The following is a 7,074-nucleotide window of genomic DNA, read 5'->3' as shown; positions in this document are numbered from 1 at the left end:
TGGGGAGAATTCCTCCATCTCATCTTGGCTAAGTTTCTGTCTTTTGCATGTTTTAAAAGCTTGTTATGTGTGTCCTGCACCTGAAAATACTGTTATACCAAATCGGGGTCATACACTGTCCAGGGCCTGGCACTCCAGGAAGTGTTTTTGGTTATGCTGTGTGCACTCTGCTGTTGCATCTTAGCTGCTCTTTCCTACTGGTCAGTCTTCTGCAGAGTTCCTCCTTGCTTGCAGTGGAGAGTGTTTTGGCCTTTAACCAGGTATGCTTTGATTTGTTTGTTGAAGTAACCCTAGGGAAAAAAAAAGGAAAGGGGGGGAGGAGGAAAAAGCTTATCCAAAAAAAAAAAAAAAAAAAAAAAGAGAAAAGGAAAGAGAACAACAAAGAAAAAAACAGGCAAACAGGGAATCAGAAAACTATAAGGCTGATTCCATAGAAAAAGTAAGGGGAAAAAGCAGAAGAAAAAAGAAGGAAAAAAAAAAAAAGCAAAAAAGCCAAATCCAGAAGAGAGAGCGAGAAGAAAATGAAAAGAAAACAAAACAAAAAACACAGTAAAGAACTATGAACCTGATTTCAAAAAAGAAAAAGAAGGGGCGCCTGGGTGGCTCAGTCGGTTAAGCATCCGACTTCGGCTCAGGTCATGATCTCACAGTTCGTGAGTTCAAGCCCGTCGGGCTGTGTGCTGACAGCTCAGAGCCTGGAGCCTGCTTCACATTCTGTGTCTCCCTCTCTCTCTGCCCCTTCCCTGCTCATGCTGTGTCTCTCTCTGTCTCAAAAATAAATAAACATTAAAAAAATTTAAAAAAAAAAAAAAGAGAAAGAAGTAGACAAAAAAAAAAAAAAAAGAGCTGTTGTTGGTACCTGTGGGATGGTGTCTGTGCTGGTCTGAAGGAGAGGTGGACTGCATTGACTCAGCATCAGTCTTGCCCTAGTAAATAAGCAATTGACAGGCATGGAGGGGTAGGGTTTGGTGTAAGCAAGTATGCCTTACTGGGGCCTGCTATGTTGCTTTCTAAAGTCCCATCCTGTTGGTGTTGGAGGGAAAAATGGTGCCACCCCCATTTCTTGTCCTGGGACTGGGGATCTCAATCCCCACTGTTCAGGTAGCCCTCATAGAATAGCAAGGGAAGTTAGCTCACCCTGTATCAAAATTCTCTTACATTTCTTCTTTGATGCATGGCTGGGATTCAAAACCCATAGTCTTAAAGACCCAGTACGGTGCAGTTCCACTCCCTCTGGAGTAGAGTCTCTCACCCTGCTGATGAAAGGTCTTTGGTTGGCACCTGCAGGGTCTTTTGTCCTTGGGGAGGCAATAAACCCTCTTCCAAAAGTATTCCAGGAAGGGATTGTTCTCTCCCAGTGCACCTTGAAGATCACCATACCATGCTTTGCACTCCAGGGCCAGCTGCTTCCTCCCCAGGAGCATGCACAATAGCTCTGCTCTAGTTACTGGAGAAAGTCACGCACTTCCAGAATCTCCGAGTTTGAGCTCCAAAAGCTGTTTGCAAAAAAAGAACTTGGAAACTCAGTACTTCTTGGTCCCCCTCTTGTGGCCCAGAGAGGTTTCCCTCTTGTGCTAACTTGATGCTGCACTATCTCAACCCCTCTCTCTTTTTCTCCCTTTTGTCTCTCCATGGAAAGGGTTTCCTACCCCCGCACGGTGCCACAATTTTTCTCTCCCCCAATTCACCTCCATGTACCTTGCATCTGCCAATCTGCCTCCCTCCAACTGTGGAGATCCTTCTACCACTCCACAGATGAATTTCCTGGGTTTTCCAAGTAATCTGACCTCAATGCAGCTGTGTTTGAGGGACAAGGAAAGCCCAGGGTCCCCCCTAATCAACTCTCTACAATCCTACTACTCAACTCCCTATAAATCTGTTATCTGAAAAATTAGGTTGGCAGCACTTTTTTCAGGCTTTTAAGAGATACTAACTCCAGTTTCCTAATTTCCCTGGAAACTTTTCATTCCCTATCATCCCACAGGATGCTTGTCTGTTGACTACCTGCTTCCAGACCTGTGGCTCATGGAACTCATGTCTTTTGAGTTTATACTTTATTTTGGTTCACAAAGATGTTCATCTTACTCTTGAGCCTGTCTGTTTGGGTCATTGTTATATATAAAGAGTATGCCAATGAATGAACTCACTTTTAATTCTAAATTGCTCTACCCACTATCTACGTAATTTAGTGGCTAATGAGTAAAGAGAAATATCTGAATATTTAAACATTTGTACTTATTTAACTTAAGAGCTACTTTACTCTGTTTATATTGACTGGGTATCATATCCTTAGTCCCTTGTGTTTAATTACTAAAAAAAGTATTAACAATAATATTCTGTTCACTTATTTTGACAAATTTTACACTGTATCATATGTAAGACTTCTTGTTACTTGATATATGGAGAGCGACAAATTAAAGTAATGAACTTAAACAGAGGTATAAGTAATATTCTGGATTTTTAAAAACCCAGACCAAGGACAGCAGAGACATGGCTAAACAGGAGCACACATGGCAAAGATTTAGCATTTTAGTTGAATGAAAGTTCTGTATAAATTATTAATATAAGTCTGCCAAAAAATCTCACTCAAGTTAGGCGCAATAATAGAAATAAAGTGATGAGATAAAGGTCGTTGGATACTCCCTTTCTGCTCTCTACAGGTCATGCTAAACATAGACTATTACTTTCAGTCCCAAATGCCATACTTTAAAAGGAACAAATCTGGAGCTTATCTGGAGAAGAGAAATCAAAATGTTAAAAGTTGTGAAAACTATTATAAATAAGGAACATTTTAAGCAACTGACCTTTGAAGGACTTCATAAGTATCTTCAAACACTTCAAGGATAATAATAGGAAAAGAAGACTAATCATATTCCACGTAGTTAAGGCACTAGAATAGATAGCTATATATTTTCTAGTTCTATAAATGTAGAAAATTTTGGGAATTTCCAAAATATTAGAATTTTGAAAATAAATTCAGCTATCTTTATTGCAATGAGATTCCAAACATTGGAATTATTCAGGTAATGGTAATGAATATTATATTAAAGATTAATACCTTTGAATGAAGATTGTATCAATATCTTTTCTTTTGAGGTTCCACCATTTATCAAATTATACATAACTAGACTCATACATTTTTGTAAACCCTTGTCGAATCCATTCTTACAGTATGCGCCCAATTCTCTTTCATATGCTCTGCCTTTAGAAATTGTTCTACCCCATTTTTATTTCCATCACTAACTTTGGTTAGCTGACCTCTTCTTGTCTTTAAGTCCCAACTACAATATCACTTCTTCCTGGAAGAGTTCTCAAGGTTTTCTGATGGTAAATTTATTTCCTGAGTAAGTCGTGAGCTTCTTTAAGTAAAACACTATATACCCTGAGTATACCTGCCACAAGTATCATTCTAGCCTAAACATATACAAGACTTATGTCAACATTTCTGCAAAAGAAGGAATATAGAAAGTGGTCAGTGGGAAGACATATTAATTTTGGACCAGGAATTAAAATAGCTGGAAAAACAACAAAAGGAAAATGAAAAATTTTAAATTGAAAAGCTATAGAAGCATTATTTGAAAGGGAGAGAGAAAATATGTTCTTGTGAATAAATAATTTCACCTTTGTGTATTGTTTTCTATGGTTGATTCAACTCAAATAATTCTTTGATCAGAATAATTTTTCATGAAGATTCAATTTTACTTATGATGTAAGAGGCTAGAACAATCTAGAGAAAAAAATTCTATTTTATTGATATGTTTCTAAAATATTCCATTCAGATAATTATTTTATAGAGGGAAACCAGTATAGTCTCATGTCCTATAGCCTTTAAAAAAGATAAAAAGGAGGGGAAAAACCCCTTATTAATTTATACTTGCAAAACAATTGCAGTCATTTTCCTGGCTGAAGACTAAATTATTGTACGTTATAGTGTGCATGTCTATGATAAGTAGATTACTATAGATCATTCCAAGAGGAGGTGGAGGGAAGACTGCACTAACATTAGCTTCTCTGGTATTTGCAGGCTGTAAATTTCTTTAAATGATAGATGTAAAGATGGAAGACAGATGGATAGAGGAAAAGACAGAATCAGATACTGGATGAGTTGGTATTGCAGTCTGTGTTTCAGTGCTGTCTTATTACTGCAAGGCTAGCAAGCATCAAAGTCCCCCCACAGCTCCAACTCCCTCCCCCTGAAATGTACCGATTTATATGAAAATTAAGATTACAAATTAAAGCCTGGCTATCCTGGAGTTTTCCAGTTCATCAGCCATCCAATAAAAATGATGTCAAGCCTGTATGCATAATTCCCAGAAGATTACTTTGTCCTTACAGCTAAGCCCTGTCCCTGATATGAAAGATCTCTATCCACTTTTATTGAAATAAAGAACTAACATCATAATCCCAATATTGAGGTATAATCTTCATTATCTCCTGACCCTCTTGAGGTTCTCCCAATCTATATTACTTCAGATTTGTTTATTTATAATCCTTATGTATTTACCTTTATTGAGATAGGATTAAAACTAAAGGGGAGGGGTTGGAAGCTCCAAAAAATCCTTATGATCTCATGATTGAGTTTCAATTCACCAACAATCAACTAATGTGTTAGACTGAGGGTTCAGTTTTTTTTTTTTTTAAGTGGTTCTTATAGTTGTATAGTCTAAGCCTGAAAAACCATTAATTGGTCCCCTGAGTGTCCTCATTTCATTAAATGAATTATTTCCAATCCAACCTGGTTTGTGAAATGATGGTAACATCCTCTTTTCCTATTTATTAAAATAGTGGGAGGGGGTTAATGAAAAGATAAATACTGATAGAATCATCCAAAGAACTTTTATCTATTTTCTTAGGAAGTTTTGATTCATACCTATAGTTAATTACTGGTAAACCACAATCCCCCAACCTTTCTCCCCCTACAAGAGCCTTAATGGCCTCTGGCTATGCCTCAGGCTGTTAACTACCAAACTAGTCATTAATGCTGGTCAAGATGATTTCTTGGAGATCGTTTCTCATTTATTCTTTTTCATAGACAAAACAGACTTTGTTCTGAACAGAGAATAAAATAGTACTTTAGCCATTTTTCCCCTTTCAAAAGCATAAAAAAATACCTATGAAAAACACATTTTACTGTGGTATTTTAAAAACATTTCAAATATTAATTTAATATCCAAAGTGCAAATTGGATTTGCAAGTCTCAGTTTTCACTGATAATCATGCTTTCTTACTTTAAACGAATTTCTGCTATTATATTTGGAGAAACACATCTTGATTAAGAGACTTGGTAAGTGTTCTTAGTTACTCTACCTCTTATTTTTATGTTTTATGCAAGGAAATGTTAGGATAATATTATTTGGCTTTTAGATTTGAAAACAGACTGGAAATAGAAGCACTTTAGTATTGGCATAAAACTGCACTGGAGTGTTTTCTTCTTAAAATAAGGTTTATTGATTGCAAAAGACCCTTGTTCTACCATTATTTGATATATATAGTGGGTTTTGTTATAATCTTCATTGGCTCAATTATTCCTCATCTGTGAATCCTTCCTTTTCATTCAGTCATGCTTTTACTTGAGCACCTGCTATTGCCTGAGTGCACTCAGAGATAAATAAGAGGAGAATGGAAATAGAGACCAGGAAGACAGAAACAGCAATGATCACTGAATAATATTTTTGCATAAAATGATATTCAAACATAAAATCCTACATTCGAATTATTAGCCTCCTAAACTGTTTACTAATTCAAAGGGAAGTGGCTGGAACCAATATTTATTATGCACCTAATATTTTACGAATATTGGTCTGGATAATTTACATTAATTTTCTGATTTAACCCTTACAACAAGTTTACAGTCCTTATAAGAACTCCTACAATTATTCCTATTTTGTGGATGTAGAAATTGAGACTTTAGGATTATTGAAAATAATGGGAGAAAGAATAAGAAAGAACTAGAGGAAAGATGCAGAAAGAAAAAAAAAAAAGTTTTGGGTCTTCCAAAACAAACATTACTTACTTAGTGCCCTATCCCTTCATTTGCTCACAGATAAGAAATACATTCCTCCTTTCTGTTGAAAACTGTGGCCCAAGGTGGCAGGACACCCCCCATGGAGTCTCAGTTTAGATCTTCCAAGAGACCGGATGAAAATGATATTAATGATGCAGGTGTAGGCCACCAATCAGAGAGAAATTCATTTGAATTAAATACATATATTCTTTAAAGGATCAAGCCTGCCAGCTATTAATCATTTAATGTGAATTAAAAAAAAAAACCTGTTTATTATCAGCTCTGATGTGAGATCTGTAACCATGTATCTATTGGCTTATTTATGGGAAATAGGAACAGAAGGGGAAAAATGATAATGTGATCTAAGAATACGAGTTATTTTGAATTCAGGTCTAGGCAAGGGGTGTAAATTTTAAGCCAGAAAAGAATAGTAGAATACTGAGTATCAGGGATGGAAGAAGAATTCAGGGTGAAAAAGTGAAAATTAATTTATGCCCTTGGCTTAGCCTAGCCCTATCTGACATAAGACAGTGTGTACCATGTCCTGGAAAAGGTTTATAATTTATAAAGCTTTGAATTCCCAGGGATAAGCCATGAATTACAGGGTGATTCTAAAAGCTTTACATTCTAAGATAAGCCCCTATTATGCTTTTTCCTCATCAAAAACAGGAACTCCTGTGTTTTAGTGAAACTGACCCAAATGTTTTCCAATTAGAATTGTACTTGTGTACAAAAATTAAAACTATAAATGCAGCCTTCTTTATTCTGAAACTATCCCCTTTCATTGTGCAAATAGGATTCCAATCAGTTATTTAAAAAATGATCTACACTTTTTTTTTTTTTTTGGACAAGGATAACAGAAGACCTAAAACAAATTTCACAAGCAATCTTTGAGTTTCTAACAGCTGACAGTTTCTTCCATTATTATACACCATCACTCTTAAACTGATTTTCTAACTCTGAATTTTGATGTTTATCACCAGCTGACGAACAATTATTTCAGGTTATTTCAGGTGCTATTATTAAGCCTGGGAAGGGTTAGTTTTCATAGAGTTGCCATCCTTACAAAG

The sequence above is a fragment of the Lynx canadensis genome, chromosome B1, assembly GCF_007474595.2.
Source record: "Lynx canadensis isolate LIC74 chromosome B1, mLynCan4.pri.v2, whole genome shotgun sequence".
Classification (NCBI taxonomy): Eukaryota; Metazoa; Chordata; class Mammalia; order Carnivora; family Felidae; genus Lynx; species Lynx canadensis.
Note: the sequence above shows the minus strand (reverse complement) of the source record.